Source organism: Sebastes fasciatus, chromosome 15, assembly GCF_043250625.1.
Source record: "Sebastes fasciatus isolate fSebFas1 chromosome 15, fSebFas1.pri, whole genome shotgun sequence".
NCBI classification, from domain to species: domain Eukaryota; kingdom Metazoa; phylum Chordata; class Actinopteri; order Perciformes; family Sebastidae; genus Sebastes; species Sebastes fasciatus.
The window spans coordinates 5,292,249-5,311,366 of NC_133809.1; the positions used below are offsets into that span (position 1 = coordinate 5,292,249).

The 19,118-nt window shown below is 40.0% G+C and overlaps 3 protein-coding genes across 4 annotated transcripts in view; 1 reads left to right on the forward strand and 2 right to left on the reverse strand.

The window, feature by feature from the left end:
• gfra4a (GDNF family receptor alpha 4a) overlaps positions 1-4,234 on the reverse strand; it is a 314,196-nt gene extending 309,962 nt beyond the window's left edge. For both annotated transcript variants that reach the window (XM_074660851.1, XM_074660852.1), the window contains exon 1: positions 3,865-4,234. The gene's annotated coding sequence lies outside the window, so the exon portion shown is untranslated. The remainder of the gene's footprint in view (positions 1-3,864) is intronic.
• The window catches only part of loxl3b (lysyl oxidase-like 3b), a 372,166-nt gene that overhangs the window by 109,673 nt on the left and 243,375 nt on the right, over positions 1-19,118 (forward strand). The window lies entirely within an intron of this gene.
• Positions 1-19,118, reverse strand: part of sfxn5a (sideroflexin 5a) — a 152,454-nt gene that overhangs the window by 35,749 nt on the left and 97,587 nt on the right. The gene's annotated exons all lie outside the window — the stretch shown is intronic.

The following is a 19,118-nucleotide window of genomic DNA, read 5'->3' on the forward strand; positions in this document are numbered from 1 at the left end:
ATAATTTGGAGCGTTATTTAACCTTCTTCGCGACAAGCTGGTATGACATTTTCTAGTTTCATATGATGCCAGCTTCTTCACTCTAGCTTTAAAACTTAGCCCGCTACAACCTACAAATCACAAGTTGCATTAATGCGTCAAAGAAATGAATGGCATTAAAACGAATTTGTGTTAACGTGTTATTATTGTGTTAACTTTGACAGATCTTATAATAATATAGAACTAACACGTGCCAGTCTCCTGTATAATGAGTACTTTTATTTTCGATAATTAAGTACATTTTGCTGATAATACTTCTGTACCAACGTGAAGTTTTGAAATATTTTTACACAGAGATACCGTTTCTGCCCATCCAGACGAAAGGCCTTAAAAGGGGGTCAGCAGCATTTACAAACGTCTGCGTTTTAGGGGCTCAAAAACGCCAGAGTAGTGTGGACGCCAGGCATAAACGTTGCAAAAGTTATGCGTTTAAAAAGAAAAACGTATTAATGTGGATGTATTCTAAAGTAGGCGAGGCGAAGGGCCTGAAAGATACCACACTTGGCGGCTTACGTTACCGCAGTCTTGGGGGTGAGCGGAGATATATTCAGTTGTTTGCAGGCTGCAGCCTTTTAAGTAAAAGACCTGAATAGTTCAACTGGTTAATATTTTTAAAATTAAGTCTGCAGTGTACAAATGTAGAGAAGAAAAGTGTAAAATTACTCAAGGAAAGAAAGCACCATGTTAATGAAAAGAGCAAATATAAAAACAGTACGAAAATGTATAAAACAAATACATGAAAATATTGTGATAAAGACATAAGGACTTCATATTTGCTTATCTGGGGGCTTTGGGGCACCAAAAAGCTGTATAATTAACTTAGTTAGGTGTGTGGCACAGTCTGTACTATTCGCTCTGCTGGAAATGAAAAATGGGCCTTTTGAAAGCGATAACTTATTACTACTAATGAACTGTTCATTTGTAATGGTGGCGCATAATGGTGATGAGCAACAGGAGTTCATAGTTTGCCCACCTTTTTTATTCCTAACCACATCTCTCGCAGCAGAGCCCCGGTAGAGACATTGCCATATGACCTAATTATCTCTCATTAGTGGCCTCAGTAATTACAGGCCCTTTTACAGCTCCATCTCCTCTGTCTCACATAGGAGGGGATTTCAATTAGGGATTGCTTTGCCGCTCTGCCTGCCTCACTTTCACAGCTAAGCCACACTGTCACCTGTGTAGCCAAGCATAGCCAAGCGGCAGGCCGCCCGGCACTCGTGGAAATCTCCCACAAAGGAGACGAGTGTTTCTGCGGCTGGGGTTTTATTCATTCCATATCATGCGCCCATCAATGAGACATAACAACAAGATAGCTTGAAGAGGTATCTTCTTTCACTGGAGAGAATAATAACCTTTTATGCCATCTTCTGCAAGCAGCACATCATGAAAAATACATAAGAAGCAAACTATGTATTGCAGCACATCTTCCTGTCACAGGTAAATAGCATATGGTATGCAAAGTCTCAGGCATCGGAGTGACAGAAAATGACTCCATCAAGCCAGATTCGTCAAACATAACTAGCAGGGGGGAAAAAAAGAAGATTGAAATTCAGCTGCACTTACATTATTCAGCTAAAAGCACAGTCGGATTCATAAGAGGAAGAAACAGAGGAGGACAGGAAGCAACAGAGAGGAAGAGGCTTGAAATTGTTGAGTAGCTGCGAGGAATTACTCCTCGGTCCTCCCCTCCACTCCCGCTTATCATTTATCTCTCACTCCAACCCCGGTGCCAAATCAGTCACCCTAATTAACAGGCCAGCCAGAAACACCAATCAATACAGCAGGGGGATAATTAACCCCTTGTGTTCTCAATCGTCCCTACAAAAGCTGAAATTGAAATTGATTGAGATTACGTTTTGTTGGCTAATTGTGGCCCCTCAGTCGGGTGAAGGAGGGTCGAGTAATGGCATGTGTGCCATTATCAGGAATCGGGGGGGATTGATGTTAGTGGGAGAGGTGCAGTAGCAAGCAGGTGTCGTGACTGCTGTGGAATATGCTTTTATTTTGAAGCTGAACTGGAAAATTACATACCATCATACTTGCCAACCTTGAGACTTCAAAAATTTCCGAAACCAAAGCGAGGAGTTTGGGGGTGCTCCCCGAGAAAAGTCAGAGTTTCAGAGACTTTGTTTCCCGTTACTACCATCTTAGATTAACCTCTGGACCTGGTTTGGCCTGTTTTGTCTTCTTAATTAAAGCTTATAAACATAGAGCGGATTAAAAACATGATATCTTTGTTGACTAATAGACGGAGGTTTGGGTTTAAGAATCAGAATCAGAAATACTTTATTGATCCCGGGGGGCAGATTGGGGCATTACAGTTGCTCTTGTATAAACATAAGGGAGTATGTAACATGTACATTATGTACATAATGTTACAATATTGTAAATAATGCTACAATATAAACACAATATATGTAAAGAAATATAAGTACTAAAATTAAAAAAATTAAAAATAAGAAAATGAGAATATAAAAAATAGGAAATATGTACAAATATTTGCATTGAGACGTGCAATATATAACATAACCACCGTGCAAAAAACTAAGTACAAAATGCTGAAAAGTGGGATCTATCAAGTGTGTTAAATATAATATATATATATATATATACAGTATATATATATATATAAATACCAGATTGGTATATATAAGAAATAAATGAGAATATTTCTTGAATGGACAGTATAAATGCTCTGTACAAACATGGTATGGTGGTTCAATAAAAAAGCCATTTTGGTTGCTATTTTTAGCATTTACTTTATACTGTTTGTTTTGCATTACGTGCATTTAATCGTCTTTTATCATCTTATTGTTTAATGTGTTCATTATTGTTTTTAAGTTGCCTAAAACGAATTAAGGACAATAAAGATCTAAACTGGAAGTACTTACAGCAGGTGACTAGGAAAAATGTCATGCAGATACAAAGTAATTGACCAATATTATGATATTAGTTAGTTATAATTAATGTGAAGTTGATCAGTAAAACGCAGGGTACCATTACAGGTTTAAATATTCTGGATAATAATGTACAATGTAAAAAAAAAAAAAAATGTTACAGTTTTTTTTCAAGACATTTGACATTTTTTGTCTGTATTTCAAAATGACAGAAAAAAATTGTAAAAATTACATGTTTCATTTGTGATTCATATGTAAATAGTCTTAGATTTACAGTATTTTTTGTAATCACAATCGTAATTATCTGTATTTAAGCTTTTCTTGATCATTTTTAAAGATAATTATTCTGTTTTTTAGAGGTTTATGACTATTTCAACAATTAATTTATGTTAGAAGAAAAGGATTAAATGGAGTTCTAAAACTATTTCTTGTAAAAATACAGATTTTTTTGTCAAAACTTCTGAGAGTTAATGTAAATTTGGGCTTTTGCAACGTAAAATTACATATTTCATTTGTGATTTATATGTAAATGGTCTTAGATTTACGGTGTATTACTCTATTCTAACAATAAATATATATTAAAAGTAAAATATTTCTTTTGTTATATTTCTTTATTACTTTTTCTTAAAATTACAGTAATAAGGCTAATTATATAAAGATAATTACTGGGGTTTTCTTTTACAGTTTATTAATGTTGTGCACAGCAGTCCATGGCCTCTACAGTAGACACAGCATAGGCCTAGTTAGTGCTCACTTTATTATTGAGACACGTGTAAGAATCAACTTACCAATATAGTTTTATTATTATTATTTACAGCCTAATGTAAACTAGATCCTGTGCTACATACTCCGGTACAGTAGGCGGCGGTAATCACCTAAAAGTCGGTATTAAAATCCAGAAGAGAATCAAATGAAATGAACTTACCTTCTGGATCCTGAAGTGCTGGTTCGGGCGACAACAGCCGTTAATATTCAAAATTCGAAATCTAATTGCAGCCGTTAATATTCAAAATTCGAAATCTAATTGCAGCCGTTAATATTCAAAATTTAAAATCCACTTGAGCAGCAGGTGTTAGCTCATTAAAACTGCTCTGTTCTCCTCACTGTGACATTATTTAAATCCAAAATGAGTTCCCCACATCAGAAATGCGTTTCTTCCAACCAGTATCACAAATAAAAACACTTTACTTCAACTTTACTTTAGCTACTTAGCTTAAATCGAACCAACTTCTACACCAAACAAGCCTCTCGGAGATCAACCGTCACGTTCAGGTTCTAGGACGCCGCCTGTGACCTCATTACGTTTCCACACGCTCCAGGGCCGCAGCCAATCACCAGCGCCCTCTAGTGGAGGCCCATCCTCACCATGGAGGGGGGATGTTTATATTTATATTATTATATTTGTAATATTTATAAAAGTTATAGTGTAATATTTATCTATTTCATTTTATTTAATTTTATTTTTATTTATTTATTCATTTATTTATTTATTTATTTAACAACAACAACAAAAGATTCAAGATTCAAGAGTTTTATTTTCCATTTGCACCTAAGAACATTGGAATTCTGAGCAGTTTACACCATGTCAGCTTTAAGAAAAGAAAAAAGGTAGAAAAGGCACAAGGTAATTACAGTACAAAATAAGTAGCACATTCAACTCAACACAATACATAAATACATTAAAATATAAAACGCCCTCAGTGTAGTCAATAAATAAACTAAACTACCTTCTGCATAGGAACGATACCCCCAGAATACAAATATACAGTATATATGCTCCATGACCATGTTAAAATAACTTGTACCTCTCGAAAATATTTTAAAAAATAAATAAATAATATATTTCAGACAATTACAGAGTGGAAGGCAGCATATTGCACAGCGTTACAGTCCATTCAGTTCAGGTGTAATGTGTGTCAATAATGTTATGGAGGTGAGGTGAGGGGGATTTGTGTCCCTCTTTAATGTCCTTTGCCACCAGTCTTATTGTAGCTGGGAAGAAGCTGTTGTGAAAGCGGGCTCTGAGAGTGGAGATGCTCTCTGGCCTGTGGTGCCTCAGGTTGTGTCCTGATTCCCTCCACCTGAACAGAGAGTGAGCTGGGTGGTGTCTGTCCCTCAGGATGCTCTGTGCCCTCCTCCTGCAGTGCTGGATACAACACAGGTGGTCAATCAGGAATATTCATGATAAAAGGCTTTTTGAAATTAACAACATTTTACATATTTTTTGTATAGTATTTTTAGCATAAACAGTGAAATAACAGGAAGTACAAGTCAAAAGAGTCCACAACAGTTAAAGTAAACATAGTCAAATGTATAACATCAACTGTACTGGCCCAACAGTAATTCAACAGTAACCTAGAATGTTGTGTTAGCAACATATTAGCCTCAGATGGCTGTTATAATGGCTAACGTGGTTATATATAACCTTTATTTAATCAGCTAGTCTCACTGAGACCAAGACCTCTTTAGCAAGAGAGACCTGAGTGCAGAGCGTAGAAAGAAAAACAGTCAGACAAAACAAAAGGATGAATAAATACAACCAATATAACCACACAAGCACTTAACCAATCAAAGACAAAGTCATAAAAGAGCTATAAGAAATGGAGAACCTACAGATAATTAATTATTAATTTATATAATTTTTTGCTTGGTCACAGATCTGATAAAACTGTGAACAGTTAAACTGCTATGGACCTTCGTCATTATTGCTAATAAAACAACAACAGAGAGTTTAACAGAAATGATCATTATCATTACTTAATACCAAAGGACACTAATGAGATGAGAGATATTTCTTTTCTTGCATTATTATATGGGACGTGCTCCTTTGGTATTGAAGTATACATGCACAATCCCAGTGTTTAATAAGAGCAGATAGGGCATCTCATTAGCGAGAAGATGAAATGTATCACTGCAGCCCAATCGGCTGATTGAAGCTGATTAAACTGGTGAGTTTTAAATGATTTCACAGGAAAAAAAAATTATATGGGAAGTCCCCTTGCAAATCAAAACACTAAACCATCTCCCTTGTTAATGTCCCTCTCTGCCAATAGAGCCATACAAAACCAAATTAGAGCTCAGCAAGCAAATACATGATGAAGCTTGTGTCAGTGCCCTGTGATAGCAACCAAACATATGGAATATAACACCAAAACACCATATGTTTGACTATCTTCTGGGTTCCTGAACGTCTCAACAAACATCTCTCTAAGTTTGACAAAGATAATTAGAGTTTTTTACAATACAAGCTTTTACTTTTTGAAATACTGAGCAAGAAATTTCTCTCTTTTCTAATAAAAAGGTACTTGGAAATGAAAATGTATAAATGCAATCATTTTGTAAGATGCCTGTGGGCTGACTGGCCACAAATATGGAAAAACAGCAACAACAAATGAAGAAGAAGCAGCATAAATGAGCATGTAAACGGTGAAAAACACTTTAACAAATGGGAATTTGCCTGTCGCTGACAGTAATTGGAGACTTTGGAGCGCCTTGGTAGCTGAGTGGTTACAGCGTGTGCCATATAAACATATGGCATGCACATGGGAGCTGCTACTCCAAGATGGCGCTCCCAACAGTGCAACTTTTTAATCTCTTTTTATTCATTAAAATGTGCATATTTGATTGTATTTATCTTATTTTTTTCTACTTCACTGAGAGAACTGCACAAGGACTCCAATGCCTTTGTACATTGTACCTGAGCAAATGGCAAATAAAAGTTTTGAATCTCAAATAAAAGTCTTGAGCTGACACATCCTGGGTTTGCTTCATGTCATACATCTCTCTCTCTCTCCTATTTCATGTCCTCTGTCAAATAAAGGTGAAAATGCCTCGAAAAAATACTCTTTGAAAAATAATTGGAGACTTTAAAACTAGTCATCGATATCATTGAAAGTACTTGAAACAGCAGGAACGCTCAGGGAATTATATTTAGTGTGTATCACCTGACTACCTTTTTCTCTTTGAGAGTGAGTCAGCAAAGCTCCGGTTTGAAAAGACATCAAACTTCAGGTGGGTGCAGCTTTGAAATCTGCTATAATGAGCTGTGACGGTTGGAGAGCTGTGGACAGAAATATTTCTCATTAGGACTGAGAGTAAATGAGCTATCAAATATTGCTGTCTACTGTAGCCAGGAAAAGGTAATTTGGGGTTGATGAATGACGCCCACATTGTTAGTACAAATTGTGAATCCGTCCCCGCTGTTAGGAAAAAAATTGAAGCATCATGTGAAGGAAAACAACAGCTTACCTGGCCATCATTCATAAGATCAGAAACATCAGTCAAGTATCCTCAGGGTCCCATGGGTGCTGCAAGACTGCTGGGAGGAATGGCGTTCTATTATTTCTTCAAGAGCGTTATATAAGTTATGTAAATCATCTATTTAAAGGCCCAGAAACATCAATCCGACTTCAAAGAACTAGTGGTGATGAAGGACTGTTGCGTCGCCTCACGTCGCCTTTTTCTTGGCCAAAAAGTTGCACTTGAACACACCGCAAAGACTACAACCGATGGCCAGTTAGCACGTACATTATGCGCCTGCGTGAGATGAGATGTTCACACCACTCTCACTCACCACTTAGCTTCATTCCAGATGTCATTGTGAAAATATCCGTGTATTGGAATGATCAGATGAGATGAAGATGAGTGTGACTTTACTCGTTGGCTTGCTTTCCTCACTTCCGTTTCTCTTTTCGTGCACTGATTCGTTTAAGCTGAACAGCCAATCAGAGTGATTTCTCTCACCGACGGGCGGCGCCTCCGATTCAACATGCTGAATCGGCCACAAAAACTCGGACACGGGCAGATGAGAGCCGACGGTGCAGGACACACCGCAAAAAGCTGGCTAACGGTGGTGTGTCAGGGCCTTAAAGCTGCTATGAGGAACTTTCATTTTGTGTAAATTTTGGCGGTCCCTGTGGACAAACGCGGTAGTGTTTCTGAGCACCAGAGTCCCTTTAGAAAACCTCTAATTTTACTGCAGCAGGGTCTGACAGTCTGCCCCGTGCAGTCCAGGTTTTGGTTCTCACTTCTGCCTCCCTTCCTTCCAACGGGCGCAGCAATACGGCCTGGGCATCCAGCAGCATGGTGTTGGTGTTGGATCCCAACGGGGACCGGCAGAGAGGAACCGCTGTGCGGGAGCACTGACTGCAGGTTGAAGGCGACAGCGAAGCCGGATCTGGGTCTGTCCACGGCGGGCTGCCATCGCTGGAGTCTGAGCTGAAGGAAGATCTGGTGAACCTGCATGATTTCGTCTGATTTAGTGCGGAATCAGACTCAATGACAAGCATTAAGAATATAGAAATAGCCAATATTCTAGCTGATGGTCTTGTTTGTTTATGTTAACCGGGACTGTTTTACAACTAGTTAAAAGTTCCTTGTAGTAACTTTAAGTTATAGGGTAGTGATGTGTCAGCATTGTGTCAACAGCCAGATCATTACAGGTGAGAGAGGAAGGAGCTCTGTAATACCTGAAAACAGGATCAGGAGTAATAGTGAAGAATCGGGACAAGACGGGGACAAAGGTTGTAGAAAGAAAGAAATTGGGGCCGTGCAGCAGGTGAAGAATATCTCACTCCCGAAGTCACCCTTTACTCCCCTCAGACCCAAACTGAGAGAAGGAGGACCCCTTTAAAACCTGGAGCAGGATCAAGAGTAAAAGTGATGGATCGGGACATGAAGGGGTCAAAAGACATTAAACTAGGAAGGGATGGGGAAAAATAAATGTGACCGGGCAAGAGGAAGAACATTTTCTCCCGTGTCACTCCATACAGACCTGAACTGATAGAAGGACCCCTGAGGTCCCATTTGTGGTTATTAGATGTAAATTTAAAATAAAGTCAAAACTGTTGTGTTGACTAAAACTGGAACAAGCAGGAACACAATTTGGCAAAGATTTGGACAAATGTTGAACAAGTGTTTTTGCGAGATTACTTTGATTAATTTCCATATAAAGATGTGGCCAATGATTCCTCAGTAAATAACATAAAGACATTTGGTGTTTGAGTTTTGCAAGGAAGACATTCACACTGTTGAATAATGTTGGTGGAGACATTAAAAGAAAAAGAGGGGTCTCCAGAGATCCTCACCGGTAGAAATCATGTGCTCTATAAAACATCCATTCACCTTGTTGATCTGGAATAAATTGAATATAGTGAATCGTAGAGGCTGGACTCTGGCCCGCTCTGAAAAAGGCATCAGTCAGAACTGCAACCTGTGATGTGTTCACATGAGGTCGCAGCTACCTTTCAAAGACATCTTCAAAGCTGACTATCACACGGGGTGACACAAATGCAGCAACCAACACGTACACGCAGGTAATTATTAAGCTGCCATTAGAAATTAATGTGTATCCTCAAATAACACACACATCACATTCATCACGGAATAAGAAAATAGTTTTTCTCAAAACCGTGTAGGCTGATGTTTCAAAAATGTTGCCCTCATGAACATTTCTATCACAGGTAAAGCCTGGACGGAGCTGTAATCTCCTTAAATGTATGCAGTCTTTGGGGCGGCGGCAGACATGACAGCTGTCTTCCACCATATTGGAGGCTCTCACTGTGAAAGGTAATGGCCAGTAAGGAGGAAAATTGGACACGCTTGCTTTTAGAATGGATTCAACCTGCACAAGCTGACGCGCCTGACACCGGGGGCCGCTCCGGTCCTGAGTGACTGCAGCTTAGTGAGAGATGACATGACAAGCACATAGTGCTTTCTGCTGCACATCCCCGGTGTCGTGAGTGACCCACTTTCCCTCCTCTAATTGTAATTCCCTCTTTAAAACTGTATTATATGCACAAAGGAAGATTCAATGTGCGACTAGAGTCTGTTGCGGATCACACACAACGCGAGGGGAATTCGTCTTTAAATGTCAAAGAAGTGGAGTTGGTTTATTGTGTGAAACACAAACAAATATTTACAGTGCTGCTCTAACATGCTGCACGCAACACGTTGGCTCATATGTTTGTGTCTCTGCAAATTCTGTGGTCGGGTGCTCTGAATGAAGACAAAGTCAGACCTGCTCCTCCTCCTCAAATGAGACCATCTGACCCCAGAGACCAAAACTAATGGTGCATTCAGGCACGTCTTGTACAGTCAAAATTACAATAACTCCATTAATACTCCAGGTTTACAGTATGGGCTGTGATCATGGTGGAAAAACCAACACAGTCTCACATCAGTTTGTGAAATAGTCACGAAATTTCATCTATTTGATTCGTGTACTAGACATGACTTTCAGCTACGTATTTTTCATGCGTTTTCCTACGAATGTCCAGCAACACGTGACACACGTGTCAAATTCCACTCCAGTCTTTTCAAAATAAAACTACTTAGTTAGGTTTAGGAAAAGATCATGGTTTGGGTTTAAATTATGCCGGAAGTGGCGTAATTTAATACAGAAGTTACGTGACAAATAAATCAACGTTGACTTGTGGAAAAACATCTAAACAGTTTGACCAGTACAGGATGACAAACACCACACACAAAACTGCCAGAACACCATAATACTAGAACCGGTAGTAATAATAATGAAAATTTGTTTATTTATGATTATGATTACATTTGCTAATGATTATTTCAGATGGCGGTGCATTGTTGCCTGTCGTAGCAGAGCTTTTTATTTTTTTATTGCTCCAAATTGAGGCAACACAACTGTGCGGACACAGGAAAGATTTTATTATCAGGTATGAAGATCTAATTTGAGAAGGCCTCCTGGACATCCTCTATGAGAGTGAACACTGCATCGGTTCTGCCGGGTCCCAACTGCAGAACTGGGTGTGTATCAACCGATTGTTAAGCGGCTGGCAGAGAGAAAACCTAACACACACTTCCTGTTTTCCTGCTGGGCCTCACTCACAGGGGATTCTCCACGAATGAATAATACATCTTCTCCATTTAATTTGGAAAGCAGCCATAATGAGGCACTTTTGCGCAGCATTTTCTCCATTCTGGGCTCCCATGTGCCATAAGCACTGTGTGGCTGAGTCTGAAGCTGTTAATGGACTGTGGTAAACTGGCGTGAGGGCAAAAAGCTAGAGACATGCACGCTATTCATATTTTAATTGACTGATTTATTTACGCAAATTAACTCAGAGTGGCAGCAGCCTGAAGATCAGAAAAGTGATCTTGTGACTCGAAGACTGCCGGCTTGAATCCAAGAAATGTTTTTGTGGATGTGACTGAATAATACTTTGTATTCAGAACTGAAAAGTTTCTGATACGTGGTGCTACAGGCACAACTCGGGTTGGCACTCAGAAAGTACTGTTGTTAATGATTTCCAGCCGACACGCAAGATATCAAACATTATAAAGTACTGTGGGTAGCATTTTAAAGCTCCATTCATCATTTTTTTTATATTAATGCTGAGTCAAATAACTACCGTATGTGGAAGGTGTCGCTCATAATGATGAACTCACGGGATTTATCACAAACTCTGCAGCTCTTTGGAGATTTTTAGCCAGTTTTAACTCTCTGCTTTGGTTTAACAGCACAGCCGTACTGCTCTCATAAACAGTATTTTCAGCAAAAAAGACTTTAATAGTTCAACTGTACACCACCTGCCTAAAACCAGAAGGCAGAAAGACACAGTTGCTGACTAACTGGGGAAGAAAGTGAATCATCTTATCCTGGTTCCAGATCTCTGAATCACCCACGCAGATCTCAGTTCAGTGATTCAACCAGATCTGATGTCTCAGTGACGGCTGTTCCTGCCGGTTAGAGAAACAATCGACCAATCAGAGCTTTGAAAGCCAGATTAAGAATGGTGATTTCTTCATAGCTAGATAGCTATCCATAAAAAATTGTGAGAGGATAATGGTCACAAATGGTGACAAACATGGATGAGTTCAACATAACAGTACTGGTTGTTTTAAAGCTCAGGTAGGTAACATTGGAGAAACCAGCAAGAGTTCGCTATATTTTTTTAATTATCCAACCATGCCAACTCTTTTTAAATGAAAGTAGCTATAGCAGCACCAGCTCCTAAAGTCACTAAATCTAGCGAGAAACGCGTCAAGTCGGCGACACTGACCGCCCATCCCTTCAGGCCTCCCTCCAAAGCCACTCCCCCACTATTATCATTATTGACATAAACAGCGAACATGGCTATTGTCATGTTCATTTATTTTGGGCCCAATGAAATGATTGGACAGGTTCATTACAGTCCTGCGACAGCCACAGATAACCTACCAGATGTTTTGATCAGAGTATTTGATTTATTGATTGCTGTCGGGATGTAAAGAGAATTTCAACAAATGTAACAAAAGTGTTTTTGGAGAAGATTATCAACCCTAGCTCCAAGACGACTTACGGAAATCATTTCTTTAATCAACATATTTCTTTTATCTTTGGTAAAAACTTGAACTGCTCCTATAGCAAAGATTACCGCTGCTTCCATGTTGACTGAAAATGACGTCGGCGGGACGTCACTTGCTACTGAATACGAGAATAAAACAAACAAACACCCTCCGAAATCAGCAACAAGAACACGATGTCAGGCTAAATGAATAAAGTGAGACAAAACAGCAGTTCAGTATGATTAACATGCTAGAAACATATAGCATCTAAGAGCCAGAGACTTCTTTCTCAGGAGTGAGTGGAGACCAAACCAGAGCAAAAATGATTATTGGACTAACAGTCATCAGATGGACACGAATATGACTCTTAATGAATGCTACATTCTGATATATTTAGTGTCATGATGAACTTAAACATATTAAAAATATCTTGAATACAATCAGTGGTGTAGTGGAGGGCATACGCTGTTTTTCTAGTGGTTCACAGTATACCCACCTATCAGCCAGAAAGCCATTTGGATATAAAGGAGAGGAGTACACCCACTTCATTGTCAGTAACCCACCCATCTCTACCTAGTAGTACACCCACCTTATCAACGACAACTACATGCAATACTTTGAAGCCACCACCCAGTTTAAACATCCTCCTCCTACACCATTCTGGGAGGAGCTGGGAGGAGCAGTAAGGGTGCGTTCCTGTGATAAAGGGGTACGACCCAATAAACCTCTCCAGGCCTGAGTAAAATACAGTGACCTACAGTCTCACTGTAATTTTACCATAAAAGAGTCAGCCATTCTGGGATGTAAATTTATCGAGGAGGTCGTAACATTTTACAGCTGCTACTCCGTGCTGGATATGATCACATTTGCTCGGAGCAGTTAAGATTATGATCCCTGATGATGTGTTACACCGCAAACAAGCCATAACCTCTGTACAATTACTTTGATTACGGTTAAAAAATTGCAATTAATGACCAATTGCAAGCAATAAAAGAAGCAGAAGGTTTCCTGCAGAATTAAAAAATATGAGTATGTTTTACTAATGAGCTTGGAGATGGTGTTAGAAGTAGCCTGTCACAGTGTTTCTGAGAGCGAGGGAGGGAAAGTATCTGTCTGTCTATTTTGGATTTAAATAATGGTGAAAAATAATAAGACTGCCATCCGTGCAGAGGCAGATGGCTTCCTGTTTGCCATGTAATCCCCTCTGAGTCGCTATGGAGCATGAGGAGCATGTGGCCTTTTTCAGTGTGGATTACTTTATCACTTAGCTTATTTACAGATCAACAAATCAATTTGTGGGAGAAAAACAAAAAAGAAACGCAGAAAATCGAAGATATGAAAGTTTTCATTTCTTTCTGTGAAGTTGTTGTTTCCCTCTTCATTGATAATGAGCAACAACGGCGTACCCTACAGAGGAATCGTACTGCAGAGGGAGCTTAATTAAGAAATAATTGACTTGTATTTTCAATTAATTGAGTTGTTTGAAGTGGCGCGATAGTCTCACACTGACAAGCCATACCTTAAGACGGCATGCAGATGTGGAAAAAAAGAAATTTTTCTCGGGGGCTGAGGGAAATAACATGAAATAAATGGCTTGAAATTGGAAATCTAACACGATTTGAGATGCTAAGAGAGAACATCTCTCTTCTGATGCTTGATAGACTGGATGAGCCTGGGAGGGAATTCAATTCTCTCTCTGCATGTGTGCGTGTGGGCGGTTTTTTTTAAGAGACTTTCAGGTATAATTTGCAGAATTATGGCAAAGAACCAACATGAGGAAATGATGATCCAAGCCATTAATTCAAGTTTAGCATGTCAACGCCTACATACAGTACTTCAAACATCTCCCCGCCTACACAGGCGAGGGAAGAATGCAGATATCCACTGATCACGTAGATCTGTTGTGACACCGAATATGAGTGGCGTTTAGCTGTTATCACTGAGCATTCCTCAACCTCCACTCCAATAGAAACTCCACTTAGCATTCGCCTGCGAGAGGAATATTTGAGATTCTGGGGATGTGCGCATGAAAGGGAATATAAATGATGCCTAATGTATATGAATGGGAGCCGTGACGTTCAGGTATTTCACGCCGCATGCCCTGACAGAGGCTGGAGTGAATAAGTCGTCAACTCGCATTGAAATTCATATTGTATCCGTGGCTGGAGCAGAGCCCATTTTCTCCACAGTGCTCTCGCCATGAGCCATACAATAGTCAGAGAGGCATCTAATGAGGCAGGAGAAAAAAATATTAAGAGGAAAATCCTTAAACTCCAGGAGTTGGCATATTCAATGGCCAGTCTCTAAATTCAATGAGAAAATCTTTTGTTGGAGCTTCAGGCTGGTGGAGGTGGAGGAGGGGGGGGGACAAAATGCAAGAAGAAGAAAAGATTGAGCGAGTGACTGAGATGGGCTGTGACAATGTCAGCTTTGGTCTGGTCAGCCTGCTCAGAGTGAATATGAGGCCAGCTAGAAGCAGAGAGGCAGGAGGGGAGGGTCGACGGAGAAGATGGTTTATGGTCCTGAAAGTTGCAGGTTCACATCCTGATCTGGAAAATCTGTGCTCCCTCTCCGACCATTTCAAGAATCAGGTGCTGTGCCAGTCTGTTCTCATTCCCAGGGCGTCAAATACCGACGCTTTGTCACGGCCGTCTGCGTTAGATGCCGACGCTTAAGGCACCCTTTAGGCTTTCCATTAACTACAATGTAAACCCATCCTCGTCAATAATAAACGCTCAGGGAAAGTGAGCTGAGAGTGTAGTGACGTAGCTTTAAAGGACCAGACACACCAAGCTGATGGTCGGACAGTTTTGGGGCCGTCGGTGAGCGTCTGTCGGCCTAGTTTTTGCACAGTGTCCCGCACCATCGGCTCTAGTCTGCCCGTGTCAGAGTTTTTACGGCCCGTCGGTGAGAGAAATCACTCTGATTGGCTGTTCAGCTTAAACGAATCAGTGCACGAGAAGAGAAACGGAAGTGAGAAAAGCAAGCCAATGAGTAAAGTCAAGAGGAAAAACACAGAAGGCTCTTCTCATTTTTCATCTTGATCTTCATCTGATCATTCCAATACATGGATATTTTCACAACGACGTGGTCATTTTGAATGAAGCTAAGTAATGGGTGAGAGTGGAGTGAAAATGGTCAGCAAAGACTGCTTTGTTTCATGTACGTATTATAACAACGGCTTGTATATCCACCGTCCTCGGTCTTCCGGTTTCCCTTTTTGAATGACGAATACAGACTACCGCCACCTGCTGGTGTGGAGAGTTATTTCCTCTCACGCAGACGCAGAACGTACGTGGTAACAGGCCATTGGCTGTAGTCTTTGCGGTGTGTTGGAGTGCAACTTTTTGGCCAAGACAAAGGCGACGTGAGGCGACGCAACTAGTGCGGCTTACGGGGCTAGGGTTTGGGTTCTTGGGGGTTGAACACTAACCCTAGCCCTGTAAACCACAACTATTTCTTTATGTATTTGTTCATTTTTTACCTCAATGCAGAAAATGAGGAAGGGCGCCCACTGGCATAATTTTTTTTAGAGGGCGACCAGCCCCCCAGCTCCAGAACCTTCCCTCTTTACTCAGTGAGTCAGCAGTGATCTCCAGCTCATGTAAAAGCAGCTGTCCAGACTTTCCCTCTGATCTACTGACCTCGCCGCCTCGTGTAGTTTGACCTTTGGGTCCCCTCGAGAAACTGGCCCAACTCTCCATCTGGTTGTCGTCGGCGTATTTTTTTCAACGTCGAGCTGCTAAAAACACTTTGCAAAGTCTGCGAATGGTACAAGATTGTTTTTGCTATGAGAATTTTATGTACTTCACTTAATGGCCTTCAATTTATTCCCTCTGTAAAGTGCTATTGAAGCCCGAGAGTGTTTTCATTTCAACTACACATTAAAGCAGCTGATTTCACCGATGAGCTTGTGCCTCGTGCTAATCAGGCAGTAATCACCTGCAGTGTTTGACTGGAATAAAAACTTGCCGATTCTTAGGCTTCAGCAGCACTCAGTTGGCTGAGAAGCTCTTCATAACTTTAATCCACTTAATCTTTTAACTTTAACCTCAGAGTGGGCTCTTTTTCAAAGCGAAGACAGCTAAATATGCTCAGCATCACTGCATATTCCAGCTCTATGAGCTCTTTGAGCAATTAAACTGAGCAACAGTTTCGACCCTCTGACTTCCCCCTCTTTCTCATCTTGTGTTTACTCGTATGTCCTTATTGATAATCCTGCCTACAAACCAGCTGTAATGAAAAGTGGATAGACCTTATAATCACAGGGGGATAAAACGTACACACACATACAAACAGGAAATCTGCAGCAGATACTGTCATTTTAATCTCCACTTGACATTAACTCATGCATTTTATCAAACAGCTGTTTGTAGGCAAAGATCAACTTCCTATGCCTGTGCATCCCTAATTAGTTGTAATTACAAACCGGTTTCACACACATGAAAACAATCTCAGCGCTGTTTGTTTGATGTCTAGCAGCTCATTTTAAATAGTTTTCGAAAGCAGCCGCAGCATTCCTGATTTTGTTGCCTGGTGGATTTGTGCTCTGGAGTCACTATTTAGTCTCTTATTATCAGCTCTCATCATGTCTGGCTGCACACTGGCCCCTACTGGAGGAGACCTGATACTGAAGGGTTATAATACAGGGATGGTGATGAAGCACAATGACTGGGTGGGCTGAGATAAAGGAGCCAACTTAAGGAAACCTAATGTTGTATTTCAAGAGTTAATAGGTACTAAAGGTATTTACACAAACTATATAAACTACTTGGACTACTTGGATAAACTACTGTTGATTACTGTCTTGATTAATCGATTAGTTGTTTGGTTTATAAAATGGTGAAAAATGTTGATCAGTGTTTCCCAAGGCCCAAGACAACGTCCTCAAATGTCTTGTTTTGTCCACAACTCAAAGATATTCAGTTTACTGTCATAGAGGAGTAAAGAAACCAGAAAATATTCACCTTAAGATAGTCGTTTGTCTGCTCAAAGAGCTAATTTGAGTTGAAATAAAAGTTAAAATTGAAAATTAAAATAAATTAAAATTAAAATTAAATTTTAAAAAATGAAATAATAATTTTAAAAAATGCCGATGGGCAAATGAATAAATATAGAAAGAAAGTAATACACTTTTCACCCCGTAACTCCCTTTCTCACACTTATTTGTTAATAAAAGTGTTCATTGTAGTGAAACTGACTGAACACTAAAAAATATCTTAAAATATCAGGGACCAACTGTTTATTTATATTATAATAAAAACAGTTATTTATGGAAATAAAAATCTTAATTTTTGTCTTAAAACCATTGTGATGTCCGATGTGTGTTGTGGTTTATGGGGCTATGGGGTCCGAATCCGAATTTCATCTATAGGGCTGGAGCCGGCTCTGCTTCCAAACTAGTTGTGATGTCACAAAATGATCTTGTATGTATACATGTGTTAAACTCAAGATTTAAAGGTGAACAGTGTATAGAATTTGACAGCATCTAGGGATGACTAACCAACTGAAACTTCTCCAGTGTGCCCAGCATGTAGGAGAGCTACAGGGAACGACGCAAAAACGTGAATGTCCCTCTCTAGAGCAAGCGTTTGGTTTGTCCATTCTGGGCTACTGCCAATAGATCCCCCTAAATGCTACACATTAATTCCTTTCAGGTGAGCTCAGAGAAACGTTCAACCTTCAGCAGATGAATGAGCAAACAGCCTTCACGTGTCAAACTGTGCACATACATCATTCTGCAGAGTGAAGGTCAAACATCCAACAGAGGTAACAAGAAGAAAAACACATTTTCCGTGGTGGAGGGACTTAAAATGTTCAATGAAAGAACCAAAAAATACACAGAAATAAACATATATATTTTTAATATTAAGTGTGATATCTTGAACACCTGAACATTACATCCATATGAGAGCCTCTTATTCTAAAGCCGTGGGCATTAATCTGCTGCTATAATAATAACTTTCCCCCTAATGCGAGCTCAGAGTCTACAGGTGCATGCTGGGTGGAGGTGGATGCTGGGTGGAGGTGGCTGCTGGGTGGAGGTGGATGCTGGGTGGAGGTGGATGCTGGGTGGAGGTGGAGCTTATGAACAGCAGCAGCAGCAAGTGACAGCTGAACTCTCAGGTGAGCAGAGCACTGACAGCTTAAGTACAGCAGCCTAATGAAAAGGATGAACTGGATTTCTAACAGTGGGAGAAGTATGCCACGCGTAGTGGAGTAGTGGACCCGAGTTGACTGCATGAGGTAGATAGATAGTGAAGTATATCCCACTTAAATTGGAGCCCTCTTTTTGGGTGACCTGCCTTCAGAAAATGTTACCTCTGGAGTCCATACTTCTTCCGGATGCTAAGTGCTGCTGGCAGAAAGGCCATTACCGCCGGTGTTTTTAGGTGGAAAAAAAATAGCAAGGCAACAACTTCTTTACAGACGCACACCCAGAATATCACACAATTTTACAGGTTGACATAATGCACTATTTCACATTTCACACACAGTTTAACACAGGAGATGAAACCAGAAATATCTTCAAGTGATAATTGGACTGACATACTGTATGACACATTTTAGACTGCAAAAAGACAAATATTTAATTATATGGGAAAGTTGGATCTTGTTCATTTCACCTGTATGTCTATCAGTTGCTTAAGGTGAGTTTATTGACTTTTTTTTTTTTTTTTTTAAAGTAAAACGAGTTTCATCGAGATACTCTCCAATGTTGTCTCTATTGACAACATTTTGCTTTTCTGTTGTGCACTTTAATGTTCATACCTGTATATTTCAGCACAGTATATATCAAAGCCAAGGTTGCATCTGAAGGCCTTTTTAATGCTGAATTCATACCAGGCAGCAGCAAAGTGAGGCGTATTCATGTGTTTCAGG